Source organism: Cherax quadricarinatus, chromosome 64, assembly GCF_038502225.1.
Source record: "Cherax quadricarinatus isolate ZL_2023a chromosome 64, ASM3850222v1, whole genome shotgun sequence".
Classification (NCBI taxonomy): domain Eukaryota; kingdom Metazoa; phylum Arthropoda; class Malacostraca; order Decapoda; family Parastacidae; genus Cherax; species Cherax quadricarinatus.
Window position 1 is genome coordinate 22049287 of NC_091355.1, and position 23118 is coordinate 22072404.

The 23118-nt window shown below is 40.5% G+C and overlaps 1 long non-coding RNA gene across 1 annotated transcript in view; it reads left to right on the forward strand.

Annotated features, from left to right (window-relative positions):
- The first annotated feature begins 210 nt into the window (after positions 1–210).
- The window catches only part of LOC138854619 (uncharacterized), a 186917-nt gene continuing 164009 nt past the window's right edge, over positions 211–23118 (forward strand). Inside the window, exon 1 of the long non-coding RNA XR_011393800.1 lies at positions 211–302. This is a non-coding gene — a long non-coding RNA (uncharacterized lncRNA). The remainder of the gene's footprint in view (positions 303–23118) is intronic.

The window sequence follows — 23118 nt, forward strand, 5'->3', positions numbered from 1 at the left end:
CCTATGGGTTTAGCACTTCCTGTGATTATAATAATGTCTTCCCTGGGGTTGAGGCCTATGATCTAACTAAACTAATTTTGTACTTTTGTTCCAAAATATATGGTAGACTGAAATTGTGTTCATTTCAGAGTTCCTTTCAAGTTTTGTGAATTATTCCTTACTTTTACTCTTAAGAAAACATGGCTCAATAGGTCTTAAGTTTTGGTCGCCTCAAAACCTCTAACAACAACACTGGCACCAAGTTTATGTTGTATTATAAGTTGTTGAGAGGAAGTGACAGCAGAGATGACATGTATACCAAGGTCAGTATGTTGAGTCACCTTCATGAAGGTACCTACCTGCCAGTCAAGGTACCTAGCTACCAGTCAAGGTACCTAGCTACCAGTCAATTCAATTCAATTCAATTCAAAGTTTATTCTCTATAAGGATTACAATGCTGAGTTTACAGAAATTTGGTTATTGTGTGGTTTACATGTAGTAAAATTGTGATTACAGAGTGTACCACTAGAACGCTTAGCATGGCTAGGCATTTCGGGCAGACTTAGATTAATTCTTAAATTTAAAATATTACAAATTATGAGGTAAGTTGGTATAATGGCTAAGTGACTAAATACTAGTTTGTGAGTTTAGCTACCTAGCTACCAGTCAGGCATGTAGCTACCAGTCAGGGTATCTAGCTACCAGTCAAGGTACCTAGCTACCAGTCAAGGTACCTAGCTACCAGTCAAGGTACCTAGCTACCAGTCAAGATACCTAGCTACCAGTCAAGGTACCTAGCTACCAGTCAAGGTACCTAGCTACCAGTCAAGGTACCTAGCTACCAGTCAAGGTACCTGGCTACCAGTCAAGGTACCTAGCTACCAGTCAAGGTACCTGGCTACCAGTCAAGGTATCTGGCTACCAGTCAAGGTACCTGGCTACCAGTCAAGGTACCTGGCTACCAGTCAAGGTACCTGGCTACCAGTCAAGGTACCTGGCTACCAGTCAAGGTACCTAGCTACCAGTCAAGGTACCTGGCTACCAGTCAAGGTACCTGGCTACCAGTCAAGGTACCTAGATACCAGTCAAGGTACCTGGCTACCAGTCAAGGTACCTGGCTACCAGTCAAGGTACCTGGCTACCAGTCAAGGTACCTGGCTACCAGTCAAGGTACCTGGCTACCAGTCAAGGTACCTGGCTACCAGTCAAGGTACCTGGCTACCAGTCAAGGTACCTAGCTACCAGTCAAGGTACCTGGCTACCAGTCAAGGCACCTAGCTACCAGTCAAGGTACCTGGCTACCAGCCAAGGTACCTGGCTACCAGTCAAGGTACCTAGCTTCCAGTCAAGGTACCTGGCTACCAGTCAAGGTACCTGGCTACCAGTCAAGGTACCTGGCCACCAGTCAAGGTACCTGGCTACCAGTCAAGGTACCTGGCCACCAGTCAAGGTATCTGGCTACCAGTCAAGGTACCTGGCTACCAGTCAAGGTACCTAGCTACCAGTCAAGGTACCTGGCTACCAGTCAAGGTACCTAGCTACCAGTCAAGGTACCTGGCTACCAGTCAAGGCACCTGGCTACCTGTCAAAGCACCTGGCTACCAGTCAAGGAACCTAGCTACCAGTCAAGGTACCTGGCTACCAGTCAAGGTACCTGGCTACCAGTCAAGGCACCTGGCTACCAGTCAAGGTACCTAGTAACCAGTCAAGGTACCTAGCTACAAGTCAAGGTACCTAGCTACCAGTCAAGGTACCTGGCTACCAGTCAAGGTACCTGTTTACCAGTCAAGGTACCTGGCTACCAATCATATTACCTAGCTTCCAGTCAAGGTACCTGGCTACCAGTCAATGTACCTGTCTACCAGTCAAGGTACCTGGCTAATAGTCAAGGTACCTGGCTACTAAAGTACCTGGATACCAGTCAAGGTACCTAGCTACCAGTCAAGGTACCTAGCCACCAGTCAGATACGTAGCTATCAGTCAAGGTACCTAGCTACCAGTCAAGATATCTCGCTACCAGTAAAGGTACCTAGCTACGAGTCAAGGTACCTGGCTACTAGTCAAGGTACCTGGCTACCAGTCAAGGTACCTTGCTACCAGTCAAGGTACCTGGCTACCAGTCAAGGTACCTGGCTACCAGTCAAGGTACCTAGCTACCAATCAAGGTTCCTAGCCACCAGTCAGATACGTAGCTATCAGTCAAGGTACCTAGCTACCAGTCAGATACGTAGCTACCAGTCAAGGTATCTAGCTACCAGTCAAGGTATCTAGCTACAAGTCAAGGTACCTAGCTACCAGTCAAGGTACCTAGCTACCAGTCAATGTACCCAGCTACCAGTTAAGGTATCTAGCTACGAGTCAAGGTACCTAGCTACCACTCTAGGTACCTAGAGACCAGTGAAGTTACCTAGCTACCAGTCAAGGTACCTAGCTGCCAGTCAAGGTACCTAGCTGCCAGTCAAGGTACCTAGGTACCAGTCAAGGTACCTAGGTACCCTTCAAGATACCTAGCTAACAGTTAAGGTATCTAGCTACAAGTCAAGGTATTTAGCTACAAGTCAAGGTATTTAGCTACCAGTCAAGGTACCTAGCTACCAGTCAAGGTATCTTGCTACCAGCCATGTACCTAGCTACCAGTCAAGGTACCTAGGTACCAGTCAAGGTACCTAGGTACCAGTCAAGGTACCTAGCTACCAGCCAAGGTACCTAGACACAAGTCTAGGTACCAGTCAAGGTACCTAGCTACAAGTTAAGGTACCTACCTACAAGTCATGGTGCCTTGCTACAAGTCAAGGTACCTAGGTATCAGTCAAGGTACCTAGGTACCAGTCAAGGTACCTAGGTATGTGTCAAGGTACCTAGGTACAAGTCAAGGTACCTAGATACCAGTCATGGTACCTAGATACCAGTCATGTCACATAGGTTATTATACTGTCTGTCTCTGTATTCCTCAATAAGTGGACAATTAAGCACATAGTGTTCAAGAGAGTGACCATATGCCTGATCACATAATTTACATTTAGTTTGATCATCATCTGTGTGTCTCCCAAACTGCCAGAAGTACTTGTAACCAAGCCTAAGCCTGGCCACTACAACATCAGTCAGTCTGTTCACATTGCACGTTGCTCCATAAACATACTTATCTACGTTCATGTTATCATAGTGGGTTACAGATCTACTCAGGCTTCTAACTGCATTCCTATAACAATCATTTTCATTATTTACTTCTCTCCTAATATTATTCCTAATGCTAGACACAGTTATACCAAAGTTATATTCTACATTCTCCTTCTGGGTACTCTTCTTGGCTAACATATCAACTTTATCATGAAGGAGTAATCCAATGTGTGATGGGATCCATAGCAATTGTACATTAAATCCTTTGTCCCTAATTTTTGAGTATCTATACCTGGCTTCTCCAATGAGCATGTTGTTGGAGTCATTATATGAGTCAAGAGCCTTCAATGATGACAGAATCAGTAATGATGATAGAGTCAAGCTGAGTGTCATAGGTTAGCTTTAGCGCCATTTGGATTGCAAACAATTCAGTTTGCAGTGTAGACGCCCAGTTGTTAATTCTTATGCCTAACTCAACAAATTTATTATCGGCCAGACCAACAAGGGGGTGGCACAGCTATATACTACTCAGACCAACTAGAATGTATCACTAATACTTGCACAAGGGATGAACATGGGGAATATATAATAGCTAAATTCAAATCCAAATACCTACAAAAACCTCTCACAGTGATAAACATCTACAGAATTCCACAATCAAACATTAGCCAATTTAGTCGAAACCTAGAAAGTATGATAACTGATGCACGCATGAACAAAGATCACTTACTACTCTCAGGTGACTTCAATATAAATCTCCTGCAAGACCAGGACCCACACGTTACTGAATTCACAAACACAATGAGTAACTGCATGTTGCTACCAACAGTAACAAAACCTACAAGAGTTACAGAGACTAGTGTTTTCCTACTTGACCACATCTGGACCAACACCATATCCCCTTTAAAATCAGGCATAATTACAGATAATACCACAGACCACTACCCTACTTTCCTCATAACAACTCTTGGTAAAATACACCAAGACACTACTAAAGTCACCTTCAGACTTCACAATGAGGCAGCCATTAATAACTTCACAACAGCAGTAACAAACATTGACTGGCACACTGAGCTAGAAATCAATACAGATATTGACGAATGTTTTAATAATTTTCTAAAAAAGACCCAATACCTTTATAACAAGCACTGCCCTAAAAAAACTAAACAGATGACAGCTAAGAGACTGAACAGTCCCTGGCTAACACCCAGCATTCTCAAATCCATAAATACAGAATGGGTCACATAACCAGAGACCAAACAAAACGTTACTCGTCAATCCTAACCAGCCTGATAAGAAGGGCAAAAAAATTGTATTATGAGAACAGATTATCCAACTTACGAGGTGATATAAAAAAGACCTGGAAGACCCTATCAGAAATTCTGGGAACAAAAAAGATATCACGACATAGCGAAATAAAATTAGCAAAATCAGATGAACCCCAACTCTCACCAACAGAAACAGCAAACAGACTCAATGATTTCTTCTCCACTATAGGTCAAAACCTTGCCATAATATCCCAAGCTCAGATACCCCACCAAATGACTACCTCACTGGCAACTACCCGAACACACTGTTCCTAGCTCCGACTAACCCATACGAAGTCTCCCTTATTATCAACACACTGAAAAACAAGGCAGGAGATTTAAATACCTTACCACCCTTTATATACAAAAAAGCGTCACAAGTACTATCACCAATCATTGCAACACTCTTTAACAAATCCATTGAATCCTCCACCTTCCCTACAGTTCTCAAAATAGCAAGGGTCACCCCGATCCATAAAGGAGGTGACCAAACAGAGTTGAATAACTATAGGCCAATATCCAATTTACACCCTCTCTCAAAAATCTTCGAAAAATTAATTCATAAACGAATCTACTCCTACCTCATCTCCCAAAACATTCTCAACCCCTGCCAATTTGGATTCAGGCCTAATAAAAATACTAATGATGCTATTATACACATGCTAGAACATATATACACTGCAATAGAGAAAAAAGAAGTCCCTCTGGGGATCTTCATTGACTTACGTAAAGCTTTTGATACAGTTGACCATGACTTGCTCCACGTAAAATTGTCACACTATGGTATTAGAGGGCACTCCCTCAACTACCTCAAGTCTTACCTCAGCAACAGAAGCCAATATGTGTACGCAAATGGGGCAAGCTCTTCCGCACAACCAATTACAGTTGGTGTCCCACAGGGAAGTGTCCTTGGCCCTCTTCTCTTTCTCCTATACATAAATGACCTACCAAATGCTTCGCAATTACTCAGACCCACACTTTTTGCAGATGACACCACATACGTCTTCTCTCACCCGAGCCCAGTCACGCTAGCCAATACTGTAAACACCGAATTACAGAAAATATCTACCTGGATGAGGACTAACAAACTTACACTAAACATTGACAAAACCTACTTCATTCAGTTTGGTAGCAGAGCTACAGATGTACCTCTTAACATAATGATAAACGGATCACCTATCACAAAGCTAACAGAGGGAAAATTCTTAGGAATCCACCTCGGTAATAGACTCAAATTTCATACACATATACAACAAATTTCTAAGAAAATTTCCAAGACTGTAGGCATACTATCGAAGATACGGTACTATGTTCCACAGTCAGCTCTCCTGACCCTCTATCACTCTCTTATTTACCCCTATCTTACCTATGGAATTTGTGCATGGGGCTCAACAACAACTAACCATCTCAGACCACTAATTACCCAACAAAAGGCTGCAGTTAGAATGATAACAAATTCTCAATACAGGCAGCACACTCCACCAATATTCAAAACACTCAACCTACTCACCATACAAAACATCCATACTTATTATTGCACTTATTACATACATAGAACACTTAACTCTGATATTAACCCTCCCCTCAAACATCTCCTTGCCAACCTCAACAGAACACATGACCATAATACAAGGCACAGATCACTCTTTGATGTTCCTCGTGTCCATCTCACGCTATGCAAAAACTCAATGCACATAAAAGGCCCTAAAATCTGGAATTCATTACCTGTAAATATAAAAGAAACACTACCTGTTTATAAATTCAAGTCTCTTCTCAAAGTTCACTTACTCACTCAAAACCAAATAAATACTGAATAACTGAACCATATAAATTGTATATCCTAAATGTTACTCACAATTATATCACAAAAATGTTAAACCTAACTTTGTTATTTTTTTTTAAATACACTACCTAACAGAATACTCCATTCTGCTGAATGAACAGCAATGCATGCAACCATATGACCTGTCTTTGTAATACTCATTTGTATTTTATAGTTATCTGTTTACAATAATGTCTTATCACAGATTTCATCATTGCTTAGTTAATCTTAAGTTAATTGTAAGCCAGCCCGTAATGCTATGCATATAAGTGGCTTTGGCATGCTGCTCTTACCTGTATTTTTTTGTACCTTTGTATGTATGCTAAATTTCTAAATAAATAAATAAATAAATAAATAAATAACTAGGGAGGTGGCAACAAGAACAGATGCAGCCCTGCCAGAAGACTCCTGTTTAGATCCATCAGTGTATATAACTTGTGATAACTTATTACTACCAGCTAGGTGAGAAATTTCTTCTTGAGCAGTTGCTCTAACAAGAGATTTAAGGAAGGGATTACTAGCAATGAGCTTCTTGCAGGTATGTGATATTAAATGAACACATCTTCCACGGAGGGGTGAAATGCTCTTGTTGCCTACAGTGATACAGTTCATGCAGGTTATAAAACTTAATGCAATTGCACGTTTTCACAATCCATTTAGATCTGTGTGTATTTACCTCTAGACACTTGGTAAGATTCATTGTGACAGTGTCTGGTTCGTTTCTCAACATTCTAATACCGAGTACAGTGCTCATCTCAACAATCCTATCACTGATACTAGAAATACCAAGCTCCTTCCTCATGTTAAGAACTTTTGTAGATCTGGGACAGCCAAGAATAATCCTGAGAGCTTCATTTTGCATTAACTCCAAGGGTCGGAGAGAACTTTCTCTAGCTAATATCAACATGGGAGCAGCATAATCAATTAACCCTTTGACTGTTTTCGACGTATAAATACGTCTTACGAGCCAATGTTTCTGACGTATATACATGTATACTCAATAATTCTAGCGGCTTCAAATCAAGCGGGAGAAAGCTGGTAGGCCCACATGTGAGAGAATGGGTCTGTGTGGTCAGTGTGCACCACATAAAAAAAATCCTGCAGCACAAATTGCGTAATGAGAAAGAAAACTCTGATTGTTTTTTTGGAATAAAACGCCGACTTTGAGGTGTATTTTCGTATAGTATTTATCGTTGTATTCGCGTTTTCATGGTCTTAGGTAATAAAATGGAAAACATATTACAGAAATAGAGATGATTTTCATTACTTTGACGATGAAAACGACCTTGAAACTGAGCTCAAAGTAGCGGAAATGTTCGATTTTTACCAATGTTCAGGAGTAAATAAATCACACCACACGTCCAATACACGTCAACTGGGGAGTCTAATATTCTTTCACTAGTGCACTGATATTATTTATACCATTTTTACAATAATGCAGTAGTCTGCATAACAGTAAATTTTGTATTTTTTTATATGAATAAAAAATCAAAATAGAAAGAAATAATAATATAAGAGGGGCCTAGAGATGAGACTAATGAACAGAGCATATGTTATTTTAGTGCCACGAATGTCTACCTTGTTTATTCTGGACCCTATTTTGAAATTGGCATCTTTTTTAGTTTGCGTGAAATTGGCCAAATTGCCAATTTCTGACCACCATATTGGGTAGTCCAAATTAGTAAATGTACTCAATGTACTCAACTGATGGATAAAATGGAGTTCTAAAGAAATAGCTATGAGTTTGGTCAACTGGAACAATGGAATTGGCTGAAAATAGGGCTCGAAAGTCGGCGAAATCGCCGATACGCATATGTCGCCGAGATCGCTAACTTCGCGGGAGCATAATTCCATGAGTTTTCGACCAAATTTCGAACTTTTGGTGTCATTACCATCGGGAAAAGATTCTCTATCATTTCATAAGAAAAAATAATTTTTTTTTTTTTTCAAAAATTGAGCGACATAGAATGACAGTTTCAGAAAGGGGCCTGAAACAGTCAAAGGGGTAAGGACCTAACATAGGCTATGTACATCATTCTCACGATTCTCACATTAGCACCATAGTTGGGGTTGTAGCCAGCAACAGCTTTGAGAGCATTTAGCGTAGCTTTGCATTTCTTGTTTAGTTGTGGTATAGTGGATTTGTTAAAGGGTACATCTACACCAAGATATCTGTAAGTTTTAACGTAGCTAATGATTTCACCCTGGAAATAGATGGGGGGGGGGATGTCGTTTGCTTGTTAATATCATTGTTTTAGAGGAAGATATTATGAGGCCTAGTCGATTACAAATTGCTTGAACTTCATTAAGAATGGTATTCATCTTCTTATGCCCTGTTGTATGGATCATGATATCATCAGCATAGCTTATAGCTATATGTTTAGGTGAGGCAGATAGAGCATTTAGGAGAGCATTAATCAGAATATTAAATAACATGGGACTAAGAACTCCTCCCTGCGGTGTACCTAAAGACATTTCTTTAGAATCACTTCTGAAGCCTTGGTAAAGGACAGAGGATACTCTATTTGACAGGTATCCTATTATCCAGCAGAGTAAGCTACCACCAATATTCATTTTGGCTAGTTCATGTAGTATAACAGTTCTGTTTGCAATATCAAATGCAAATTTTAGATCAAGAAAAGTGGTAAAACTAGTAGAGGTGAGTGCAGTGAGAAAGGTGGAAATACAGTTCTGCACACTTTTACCTTTCATGAACCCATAGAGGTAGGGGGAAAGTTGGTGTCTGATTCTGTAGTACAGTCTGTTAAGTATCATTCTTTCAAAAGTTTTACAAAGACAACTGGTTAAAAAGATCGGCCTAAATGTATCAGGCTGTTGGGGCTTAGGGATAGGCACAATGAGACTATTGGCCCAGGAAGTAGGAAGAACGCCCTCGATGTAACCGAGATTATACAGTGCCAACAAAGGGTTATCAGGCACGTGCCTTAGAGTTCTGAGAATATCATAGGTTATACCATCCTCTCCAGGAGCAGTTGATCGACTTTTAGTTAATGCATTATCTAATTCATACTCGGTAAAGAGGCAATCACTCTCATCAATATTTTGGCTCATAAAATTAATCAGTTTTAACATTTCTTCAGAAGTACTCTCTAAATTTTTTCTAATGTGAGATGGAAGGTTTTCATGCCTGGATGTTTTGGACCAGTCATTTATGAGGTCATTTGCTTTTTCAAGAGGAAAGGGATGAGCAACATTGCCAGTCTTTTTCCTGGTTATTTTATTTATACCTTTCCAAGCCAAACTTAAAGGGGTGGACCTATTTAATCCACTAACAAACTGTTTCCATTCCTGTTGCCTAAGTTCTTGCTTTATATTCCTTGCATTTGTTAGTGCAGCTTGGATCGTTCTGAGCAGGTCTGGGGTTCTACATTCACGGTATGCTTTACCAGTCCTCCTAGCTGCATGTGTTAGATTGCGTAGCTCTGGATCATTATAGTATTTACGTTGGTTTTTATTGTTATTTATAGTGGAGGGTCTTTGTTTTCTATTCCTGCCCACTTGATCTGTGAGAACACTCTCAATAGTGGTAATTAAATCATCATTAAATTTTTGTGTGCCAGTGGGCTCGTAATTCTTATACCATTGATCCAAGTGGTTAATAAAGTTGTCTCTGTGTTCTGGTTTGAGAATAAGTTTCCTCCTTCTGTATTTAGCTCCTTGATTGCTGGAGATGTGATCAAGATTGACAGTTGTTAGTCTTGGGAAGTGATCAGATAGAAGATCATCAACTATGACAGAGTCATGCATCATATATGATGTATTAAATCCAAGACACAGATCTAGTATGCCACCATGTATGTGAGTAGGCTCAGTAGTGCCCACAATTCGAACATTATCATGCTCATTTAGCAATTTCACTAGTTTAGTTCCATTGGTGTTTGTTATAGACCCACCAATATTCTTATGTCTGGCATTAAAATCTCCAAGAATGATGGTAGGTTCACTATTGATGCGATCTGGTAAAGCATCAGGTCGAAGCTGGTTCGCTGGGGCATAGAGATTAAAAATGTTTATGGAAAAATCACCTGCATATACTTTGACACCATGATACTGCATGTTAACTCGACTCTGCAAGGAAAGGAGTGAATGTGGCAAGTTCTTTCTGACATACATCACACAACAGTTGGTTGACCTTAGGTTATAAGCTGCATATCCAGGCAGGTTTGGTGGAGGTGCTCCATCTTTCAATCTACATTCCTGCAAACAGATGACATCAATATTCTTGGTTGCACTAATATGATGTAAGTCAGGCAACCGCTTCCTGATGGAAGCAATGTTCCATGAAAAGATATGTAATATATCCATTGTAGTGAGTTATTACAATCTCTTGCTCATAAAATGGTAAAACTATTATGCTTTGACTACAGTGTGCAGGCACTTAAGAGCAAATAGCATAGTTTGTACGTCTTTATCTTTAGGACCTTTATTTTTAAGCATTTCTTGGCATCTTGGCAGCCAGTTAAAAGGCAAGTCTTGAAGGCAAGAGTCAGGGCTTCTTTCTTACAAATTGCTGGAAACTGAACGGAGATTGCTGCACTTTTGACATCATCACCATGCTCAAGAGCATCATCCTGATTACATATATTTATTAAACTTGTCAGGATCTGTTCGAGATGCTCAATTTTTTTCTGGAAATTTGTTATAATATGAGGAAGGTCAGGCGAATCCAATGCCTCTCCGGAGGATGGCACTTCTGAGTTAGTGCTTTCTTTAACACCTATCACCTTAACAGGTACCATGGTTACATTAGTGTTCTCTGATGGTGCCTGTGGCAAGTCTGTTTCATCATTCATTGCAGGTAGGTCCTGTGCATCTGACTCATCTCCAGTTTCCAGGGGGGTTACCTGTGTGGTGTCCGTCTGACTGTTGTAGTTGTGTGTATTGGGAAAAATGACAAACTCATCTCCACATTCAGGTGTAGCCATAGGTATCAGTAGTGGCAGACCAGTAGTTCCACATGTGCTAGCAGGGATGACTAGCTCCTCCACAGCTGGTGTGTGTGATGGCATTCTGGTATCACCAGAATCCTTTGCAGTGAGGTGGGGTTCTTGCACACTTAGCAGAGGTTCAGTCTCAGATCTGGCTGTGGTAGACTGGATGGCCTCATCCTCAGTTACCATTAAAGGACTATTATCAGGTTTACATCGAAGGTTGTTTGGGTTCTGACTGCAGTCCTTGTGGGAAACTGTAACCCCAACTTCTTTACAGTTAATACACTTAAATTTTTGGCTGTCAAGGCCTACTGTGCATTCTCTGGTGGAATGTTTCCCAGCACACTTACCACACCAAGAATGTAGTATTCCACAGTCTACTGCAACATGGCCATAGTGCTGGCATTTGTAACACCTACGTTTAGGGTGTAGGTACACTTCGATGTTTAGGAAACGTAAACCATGCACCCAGATATTTCGGGGGAGGGGCACAGGACCCACCCAACTGGCAATAATTTGGGATCTTCCTTTAAGTCTTTTAGGCTTGATGATATGCTCACTTAGAGTCAGATGGGATGGGTCCATGTAGAGAGGGTATCCAAAGATTATGATACTGACCCATTTTTTAAAGTGGTGAATGTCTGATGGAGGTCGGAGCAGCTTAATACCCCCATAAGGTGTACTAAGTAGATCATTGATCAGTTCTTCATTCTGTTCCACAAACACAAAGTTGTGTGTGTTTTTCCTAAATTGGATCCTTGAATTAGGATGCTTCTTAACAGCTTCCATTAGCCATGCACACTTAGCAGGCATCAGGGTGTTGTCAGGGAAGTTCAGCTTAACACATTCTTCCTTTGAAGAAAGACTTCTTGCAGCCTCTGTGCACCAAGGACGTTTAGTTTCACATTGTGTACGAGTCAAGTGAGTCTGACTACATCGACTACATCTGACTACATCCTCGCTTATCTTCCCCTTATAGCTTATGCAAGAGTAAATATTTACTATAAAGTCAGAAGTCTAAAATAGATCATATGACACAAGTGTTCAAGTTCAATGAACACTTCCAATTATACTTAACTCAGATTACTACTTAATATGATACACACCTTACTAAAAATACATTCAGAGACTTCTTGTATGTGTGTTAATAATATGGTACATATAATGATATAATGGATGGTACAGGCGAGGTCTTACACCTTATCACAAATTACAAAGATGAAAAGAGAGAGAGAGAGAGAGAGAGAGAGAGAGAGAGAGAGAGAGAGACAAAGTAGGTAATATTGAGCATAAAATTAGAATTCTGACATATATCACATTAAACAAGAGGTTCAAATTCAATGATAACTTCCACTTGAGTCAGTTCAGGCTACTGCCACCTAATGTACCTCACTGTAATAATAATATAGTGGACGTCAGAATGAATGCTGAAGACAACCTCTTACCCCAATATTACTAAATATTACTAAAAAAAAAAAAAAAAAAAAAGTAACTAGGTAATGTTACAATGACAATGAGATAAATCACTCTGGTCGACTTCCTTGGTCCATCCTGGGTAACTCACACGTTACTATGTTATATATGTATGCAAGCATAAGTGTGCAGCTGTAGATAGATGAACCAGTACCTAAACAATCTCACTTACACACGCCTTACTATGTATGACAAGTGTTACCAAGTACACCAAGTGTACACTTTATCACTTAGAATACACTTGTGTTGATGTAAATATGGGTGAGAATGGTACACCGCTGGCCGTAATAAATACACTCTCAACTTCTCAAGGTCACACACTAGGCCCAGCTTCTGGAGAGTTACCAGTGTTTTAGTTTAATATGTTTATTATGTGTCAGTGCGAGTCTGCAGTCATTCACTTGGTGTGTCAGAAGTTAAACACTACAATCCAGTTGACCAAATAGTCTAAAACAATTTACACAATGTATAACTAGAAGTATAATGATTGCAAATTGTTACTATTACAATTTTAACTAGGCGCTAGACCCACTAGATGAGATGGCAAGGAACATAGATGTTAACAGGCTGACTCTTGCTTAACACAGTTTAAAGGTAACCGAATTACTCAAGAGAGAAAGTATTCATGAAACTGAACATTATGCAGGAGTAAGCTTGTTCACAGTAGAAATGCAAAGCATAAGTTGCACACTCACACCACAGATGAACAGTGCAATTTGAAATATTACTGGGAATTTAGCAGTAAAGTTTCGGTCTGAACGAGAAAATGTATTAGAAAACACAGCAATGACACTAGGATAAGCAACTTAATTATGTAACCGTATTTAATAGTTCAGTTACACTGAGCAGAGCATATATTACACTGATTTATCAAATGTAAGGAGTCACTACACTGAAGTACACTCTGAGCCTTTTAAAGTCTTAATACAGGCTTACAAATGACAATTAACTGTTGGGAAAGCAGCACTTAACACTTCTAGCACACGTATGACAGATGAATGTTCACTCTCTGTACAAGCAAATCACCACAAACTTACTATGTTTATAGGTGAACCTCTGGCATGTCCCACTTAAAAAGTCAGTACTGCAATGCTCGTTAAATTGTTCTTAACTAAGCCACTACAGGAAACACTGGTATGCCAGCAGCACTGTAGAATGTATACGTAGACATGCTGGGCCTTAGGACAGCTGTAACTGCAGGCTGCCTTAGCTTGTTCTGGCTAGCTTGGAGTGCTGCTTTCAAGCTTGCTTGAATGTGCTTGCTAAGCCCGTGTCAGCCACCTGGATATTTGCTTGTAGCAGGCAGGTAGGCACACAGGAGACACATTCGTAAGATGAGTGGAGTGCAGCACAGAGGACTGACACGGGCACTCAAGCACTTATGTGATCTGGCAAAAACCGCCTCTAGACCATAAGTAAATAGAGGCGAATGGCTGAGTTCCAAATCGAGGAAGGAGGGGAGGCAGGCGAGGCGGAGTGAAGGTAGGCCTCCTACAGCCACTTCAAATCAACATGTTTGTGTTTCACTAGGTATATCACTAGTCACAGTTCACACATAAGAGTTCGCTAGACACAGGCAATATGGGTGTAGTGGCCTGCAGGTCGCAGTGCCAATTTCAAGGTCATTCACTGGGCTCACAGTCGTCTCGAGAGTTACCAACACTGTACTACTCGTTAATTACTACAAACCTGCTGCACTTAACACATCTAGCACACGTGTCTTGGAATGACAGACAAATTTTCACTCTGTCATACCTGGCTGATCTCTCTCTCGGTCCACAAACCTGGAGTTTACCTGGAGAGAGTTCCGGGGGTCAACGCCCCCGCGGCCCGGTCTGAGACCAGGCCTCCTGGTGGATCAGAGCCTGATCAACCAGGCTGTTGCTGCTGGCTGCACGCAAACCAACATACGAGCCACAGCCCGGCTGATCCGGAACTGACTTTAGGTGCTTGTCCAGTGCCAGCTTGAAGACTGCCAGGGGTCTGTTGGTAATCCCCCTTATGTGTGCTGGGAGGCAGTTGAACAGTCTCGGGCCCCTGACACTTATTGTATGGTCTCTTAACGTGCTAGTGACACCCCTGCTTTTCATTGGGGGGATGGTGCATCGTCTGCCAAGTCTTTTGCTTTCGTAGTGGGTGATTTTCGTGTGCAAGTTCGGTACTAGTCCCTCTAGGATTTTCCAGGTGTATATAATCATGTATCTCTCCCTCCTGCGTTCCAGGGAATACAGGTTTAGAAACCTCAAGCGCTCCCAATAATTGAGGTGTTTTATCTCCGTTATGCGCGCCGTGAAAGTTCTCTGTACATTTTCTAGGTCGGCAATTTCACCTGCCTTGAAAGGTGCTGTTAGTGTGCAGCAATATTCCAGCCTAGATAGAACAAGTGACCTGAAGAGTGTCATCATGGGCTTGGCCTCCCTAGTTTTGAAGGTTCTCATTATCCATCCTGTCATTTTTCTAGCAGATGCGATTGATACAATGTTATGGTCCTTGAAGGTGAGATCCTCCGACATGATCACTCCCAGGTCTTTGACGTTGGTGTTTCGCTCTATTTTGTGGCCAGAATTTGTTTTGTACTCTGATGAAGATTTAATTTCCTCATGTTTACCATATCTGAGTAATTGAAATTTCTCATCGTTGAACTTCATATTGTTTTCTGCAGCCCACTGAAAGATTTGGTTGATGTCTGCCTGGAGCTTTGCAGTGTCTGCAATGGAAGACACTGTCATGCAGATTCGGGTGTCATCTGCAAAGGAAGACACGGTGCTGTGGCTGACATCCTTGTCTATGTCGGATATAAGGATGAGGAACAAGATGGGAGCGAGTACTGTGTCTTGTGGAACAGAGCTTTTCACCGTAGCTGCCTCGGACTTTACTCTGTTGACGACTACTCTCTGTGTTCTGTTAGTGAGGAAATTATAGATCCATCGACCGACTTTTCCTGTTATTCCTTTAGCACGCATTTTGTGCGCTATTACGCCATGGTCACACTTGTCGAAGGCTTTTGCAAAGTCTGTATATATTACATCTGCATTCTTTTTGTCTTCTAGTGCATTTAGGACCTTGTCGTAGTGGTCCAATAGTTGAGACAGACAGGAGCGACCTGTTCTAAACCCATGTTGCCCTGGGTTGTGTAACTGATGGGTTTCTAGATGCGTGGTGATCTTGCTTCTTAGGACCCTTTCAAAGATTTTTATGATATGGGATGTTAGTGCTATTGGTCTGTAGTTCTTTGCTGTTGCTTTACTGCCCCCTTTGTGGAGTGGGGCTATGTCTGTTGTTTTTAGTAACTGTGGGACGACCCCCGTGTCCATGCTCCCTCTCCATAGGATGGAAAAGGCTCGTGATAGGGGCTTCTTGCAGTTCTTGATGAACACAGAGTTCCATGAGTCTGGCCCTGGGGCAGAGTGCATGGGCATGTCATTTATCGCCTGTTCGAAGTCATTTGGCGTCAGGATAACATCGGATAGGCTTGTGTTAATCAAATTTTGTGGCTCTCTCATAAAAAATTCATTTTGATCTTCGACTCTCAGTCTGGTTAGCGGCTTGCTAAAAACTGAGTCATATTGGGACTTGAGTAGCTCACTCATTTCCTTGTTGTCATCTGTGTAGGACCCATCTTGTTTAAGTAGGGGCCCAATACTGGACGTTGTTCTCGATTTTGATTTGGCATAGGAGAAGAAATACTTTGGGTTTCTTTCGATTTCATTTATGGCTTTTAGTTCTTCCCGCGATTCCTGACTCCTAAAGGATTCTTTTAGCTTAAGTTCGATGCTTGCTATTTCTCTGACCAGTGTCTCCCTACGCATTTCAGATATATTGACCTCTTTTAGCCGCTCTGTTATTCTTTTCCGTCGCCTGTAAAGGGAGCGCCTGTCTCTTTCTGTTTTACATCTACTCCTCCTTTTTCTTAGAGGACAAACAAATCAGCACAAACTTACTATGTTTATAGATGAACCTCTGGCATGTTACAGTTAAAAAGCTGTCTCCAAAGGAGTTACCAGGTACTGCAATGCTCGTTAAATTGTTCTTAACCACTCTTGTTTTGTTCCAACTATGCAGCATTCCTCCCAGAAACACTCAGTGCATAGAAGAATAAAAGGTCATCTTCCTCAGTTAGAGATATAACACATTTTGTACAAGCGGCACAGTCAGGTCTGGATCACCAACTCACGCAGGATGGGAGATTCGTCCGTATTTCTCAGGTAGGCAGAGGTGACTAGCTGTGCGGAACTCAGATATTCGAGTACCAGCGGAGCAGCAAAATACACCTCTGCACTGCACGTTGATAGAGGCGAACGGCTGAGTTTAAAGGCGGAGAGTTGGGGATACAGGAGAACAGCAGGGGTAACTGAGCACGCACATTCGCCTCTCTTCACATAGTCAATATGGGCGAAAGTCTCAGGCAGGTGATGCAGTGCCTCGCTCAAGGTCACTGACTGAGGCAGACTTCTCAAGAGTTACCAAACACTGCAATACTCGTACAAATAGTTACTCAAAACTTGCAGAACTTCTAGCACACGTGTCTTGGAGTGAAAGACGAATTTTCAGTGTATGTGCACACCTGGGTTACCAACTCGCGTAGGACTGCACACTCGTCGTTATTCCTCAGGTTGGCAAAGGGATAAGCTGTGCGCATTTTCAGAGGCACGAGTAGCAGTGGACTAGCAAAATTTGCCTCTACACTGTATGTTGATAGAGGCGAAAGGCTGAGGTCAAATGAATGGCAGAGGGGAAGCAGAGGCCTGTGAGGGCCTTTTCGAAAAGGAAAACTATTTCCAGTGTTTCACTAGGTATTGAAAAGTTTCTACAAGGATAGTGAGGCTCAGGTTAGAATATGTAGGAGAGAGGAGGATTATTTCCCAGTAGAAGTAGGCCTTAGACAAGGATGTGTAATGTCACCGTGGTTGTTCAATATTATAGACGGGGTTGTAAGAGAAGTGAATCCTCATGTGTTGGCAAGAGGTGTGGGGTTATAAGATAAAGAATCTAATGCAAAGTGGGAATTGTCACAGTTGCTCTCTGCTGATGACACTGTGCTCTTGGGAGATTCTGAAGAGAAGTTGCATAGGTTGGTGGATGAGTTTGGTAGGGTATGTAAAAGAAGAGAATTAAAAGTGAACATAGAAAAAAGTAAGGTGATAAGGATAACAAAAAAAAAAATAATGAAAGATTGGATATCAGGTTGGAGGGAGAGAGTATGGAGGAGGTGAATGAATTCAGATATTTAAGAGTGGATGTGTCAGCAGATGTGTCTATGAAAGGTAAGGTGAATCATAAAATTGACAAGAGGAAAAAGGTGAGTGGTGCACTTAGGAATCTCTGGAGACAAAGAACTTTGTCCATGGAAGCAAAGATAGGAATGTATTAGAGTATAAATATACCAATGCTCTTATATGTTTGTGAAGTATAGGTTGTGAATGTTGCAACAAAGAGAAGGCTGGAGGTAATGGAGATGTCATGTCTGTGGGCAATGTGTGGTGTGAATATAATGCAGAGAATTTGTAGTTTGGAAATTAGGAAGATGTGCAGGATTACCAAAACTATTATCCAGAGGGCTGATGAGTGGTTGTTGACGTGGTTCGGACATATAGAGAGGGTGGAACAAAATTGAATGACTTCGAGAGTGTATTAATCTGTAGTGGAGGGAAGGCTGGGTAGAGGTCAGACCAGGAAAGGTTGGAGGGAGGGGGTAAAGGAGGTTTTGTGTGTGAGGGGCTTGGACTTCCAGCAAGCATGCATGAGCATGTTAGATAGGAGTGAATGGAGACAAATGGTTTTTAGGACTTGATGTTCTGTTGGAGTGTGAGCAAGGTAATATTTATGAAAGGATTCAGGGAAACTGGCAGGCAAGACTTGAGTTCTGGAGATGGGAATTACAGTGTCTGCACTTTGAAGGAGGGGTGTTAATGTTGCAGTTCTATAACTGTAGTGTAATCATGCCTCTGGCAAAATAGTGATGGAGTGAATGATGGTGAAAGTTTTTCTTTTTCGGTCCACAGTGCCTTGGTGGGTAACGGCCAGTGTGTTTAAAAAAATACATAACGACAGTAGTATTTCATTAAAAAAAAAAATGATCCTGTTTACAAGCTGAAGGAAATTGGATTCTATACACCTGTATGGAATGCAATTTTTGAGTGAATAGCAGCAACATTCTTATTCATTAGGTTGAGAATTGGAACATGTCATTATCACTGCTAATGTATTTGCATATTATTTTACACTTGCTCTTGTTTTCAAACTATGGTATATCCAATATTGTATGCCATTTTTTACTAGAGTAAACCACCAGTTTAAGAGATGTCAATTTAATGGATTGTGGAAATATGGACAAAATCTGCTGGGTCAGCTGATACAAAAGCATTGGATAAAAATCTGCTTTGTCAGCTGATGTAGAAACAATGGACAAAATCTGCTTGTCGCTGGATTCGAAAGTAATGGACAAAAATCCACTGGTCACCTGATTCAGTAACAATGTATAGGACTGGTCGCCGTTGCCCAGTGGTGAGAGTAGCGACTCATTGCTGAGGTCCAGGTAATAAACCATGGACATTAACATAAACAGTGTATACAATCCAGTGATCAGCCTATTTGAAAGCAATAGACAAAATCCATTGGTTGCAGAACTGTACAGTGGACCCTAGACTTACAATATTAATCCATTCCAGAGAGCTCATCCTTAGACGAAATTATCGCTAGTTGAATTAATTTTCCCCATAAGAAATAATGGAAATCCAATTAATCCGTTCCAGACACCCAAAAGTATGAAAAAACTTTCTTTTACCACATGAAATATACATTTTTCTACACAGAAAAAGAAGGATACATGCACAATATACTGTACTAAATGAAGAATAAATAATACCTTTATTGAAGATGTAGTGATGAGTGATAACACACTGGGATTTTCAGAGTCATACATGAGTAAAGGCTTCACTTTGTACTCCCCACTAGCATTACAACAAAACATGAGAGTTAGCCTGTCTTTCACAGGCTTGTGTCTTGGGAGTGCCTTTTCCTCCTGAGTAATGTAGGTCCTGTTTGGCATTTTCTTCCAGAACAGGCCTGTTTTGTCAGAATTAAACACTTGTTGGGGTTGGAATTTTTCAGTTTCACCATGCCTTATCACACTGTGTATGCCACCACGATTCTTAACCCTTAAACGGTCCAAACGTATATATACGTTCACTCGCGCAGCGCCCCAAATATTTCGAAAAATAAAAAATCTTTTTTTTTTATATAGAAAAAAAGAGCACATTTTTTTAAGTGTTTTAGCATAAAAAAAAAAATTAGGGTCAGTACTTACTTATGAGGCCGCGAAGTTGGCACTTGGCGATCACCTGACAGCAACATGGAGCACTGCTGCTTGCAGAAATTCAGCATATTTACCGTTTTCTTCCATTTTTTTTTTAATTTTCTTGGTTTTCTCCGACCCTTGGAGTTAATGCAAAATGAAGCTCTCAGGATTATTCTTGGCTGTCCCAGATCTACAAAAGTTCTTAACATGAGGAAGGAGCTTGGTATTTCTAGTATCAGTGATAGGATTGTTGAAATTAACACTGTACTCGGTATTAGAATGTTGAGAAACGAACCAGACACTGTCACAGTGAATCTTACCAAGTGTCTAGAGGTAAATACACACAGATCTAAATGGATTGTGAAAACGTGCAATTGCATTAAGTTTTATAACCTGCATGAACTGTATCACTGTCGGCAACAAGAGCATTTCACCCCTCCATGGAAGATGTGTTCATTTAATATCACATACCTACAAGTCCCTCCCAAGAAGCTCATTCTAGTAATCCCTTCCTTAAATCTCTTGTTAGAGCAACTGCTCAAGAAGAAATTTCTCACCTAGCTGGTAGTAATAAGTTATCACAAGTTATATACACTGATGGATCTAAACAGGAGTCTTCTGGCAGGGCTGCATCTGCTCTTGTTGCCACCTCCCTAGTTAAGAACGATAATAAACTTGTGGAGTTAGGCATAAGAATTAACAACTGGGCGTCTACACTGCAAACTGAATTGTTTGCAATCCTAATGGCGCTAAAGCTAACCTATGACACTGAGCTTGACTCTATCATCATTACTGATTCTATGTCATCATTGAAGGCTCTTGACTCATATAATGACTCCAACAACATGCTCATTGGGGAAGCCAGGTATAGATACTCAAAAATTAGGGACAAAGGAATTAATGTACAATTGCTATGGATCCCATCACACATTGGATTACTCCTTCATGATAAAGTTGATATGTTAGCCAAGAAGAGTACCCAGAAGGAGAATGTAGAATATAACTTTGGTATAACTGTGTCTAGCATTAGGAATAATATTAGGAGAGAAGTAAATAATGAAAATGATTGTTATAGGAATGCAGTTAGAAGCCTGAGTAGATCTATAACCCACTATGATAACATGAACGTAGATAAGTATGTTTATGGAGCAACTTGCAATGTGAACAGACTGACTGATGTTGTAGTGGCCAGGCTTAGGCTTGGTTACAAGTACTTCTGGCAGTTTGGGAGACACACAGATGATGATCAAACTAAATGTAAATTATGTGATCAGGCATATGGTCACTCTCTTGAACACTATGTGCTTAATTGTCCATTTATTGAGGAATACAGAGACAGACAGTATAATAACCTATGTGACATGTCAAGATATCTTATTAATGAAAATAAGATACCAGATATACTAAGCAAATTTCCTAAATTTGCTTGTAACAGATAAGTGAACTATAGATATGTAGATATAAATCCATATGTATTCCTGTTAACCCTTTGGGGCCTAGTTCCTAGGCCTTTTGTGTATCCATATGCTCTCGCGCTACCGTCCACAGGATGGATATGGTGTGCAAAATCTAAAAAAATCTAATCATGATATGATAATTATGTTTCATAGTAAGTCATTTGATATCAATGCCAATTTTTGTTTATACACCAATATTACATATGAAATTTTGATCATATTGTCATAAACACACATGTACACACTGACAGGTTATTTTGCACACCTGGCTGAATCACACATTATTATCTTCAACTATATACAAGTATTTACATGTCCCACTTATGTTTCTTGAACTCCACAATTGTATGATACTCCATGAAGCATTTATTTATTTATTTATTTATTTATTTATAATTTGAGCACACATACAGAAGTACAAAAAAATACAGACAAGAGCAGCATGCCAAAGCCACTTATACTATGCATAGCATTACGGGCTGGCTTAAAATTAACTTAAGATTAACTAAGCAATGATGAAATCAGTGAAAAACATTAATGTAAACAGATTACTATAAAGCACAAGTGAGTATTACAAAGACAGGTCATATGGTTGCATGCATTGTTGTAAATTCAGTAGAATGGAGTATTCTGTTAGGTAGTGTATTTAAAAAATAATAAAGTTAGATTGGGTTTTAGGTTTAACATTTATGTGATATAATTGTGAGAAGCATTTAAGATATACAATTTATAAGGTTCAGTTATTCAGTATTTATTTGGTTTTGGGTGAGTAAGTGATCTTTGAGAAGAGACTTGAATTTATAAACAGGTAGTGTTTCTTTTATATTTACAGGTAATGAATTCCAGATTTTAGGGCCTTTTATGTGCATTGAGTTTTTGCATAGCGTGAGATGGACACGAGGAATATCAAAGAGTGATCTGTGCCTTGTGTTATGGTCATGTGTTCTGTTGAGGTTGGCAAGGAGATGTTTGAGGGGAGGGTTAATATCAGAGTTGAGTGTTCTATGTATGTAATAGGTGCAGTAATAAGTATGGATGTTTTGTATGGTGAGTAGGTTGAGTGTATTGAATATTGGTGGAGTGTGCTGCCTGTAGTGAGAATTTGTTATCATTCTAACTGCAGCCTTTTGTTGGGTAATTAGTGGTCTGAGATGGTTACTTGTTGTTGAGCCCCATGCACAAATTCCATAGGTGAGATAGGGGTAAATAAGAGAGTGATATAGGGCCAGGAGGGCTGACTGTGGAGCATAGTACCGTATCTTCGATAGTATGCCTACAGTCTTGGAAATTTTCTTAGAAATTTGTTGTATATGTGTATGAAATTTGAGTCTATTATCAAGGTGGATTCCTAAGAATTTTCCCTCTGTTAGCTTTGTGATAGGTGATCCGTTTATCATTATGTTAAGAGGGACATCTGTAGCTCTGTTACCAAACTGAATGAAGTAGGTTTTGTCAATGTTTAGTGTAAGTTTGTTAGTACTCATCCAGGTAGATATTTTCTGTAATTCGGTATTTACAGTATTGGCTAGCGTGACTGGGCTCGGGTGGGAGAAGACGTATGTTGTGTCATCAGCAAATAGTGTGGGTTTGAGTAATTGCGAAGCATTTGGTAGGTCATTTATGTATAGGAGAAAGAGAAGAGGGCTAAGGACACTTCCCTGTGGGACACCAACTGTAATTGGTTGTGCAGAAGAGTTTGCCCCATTTGCGTACA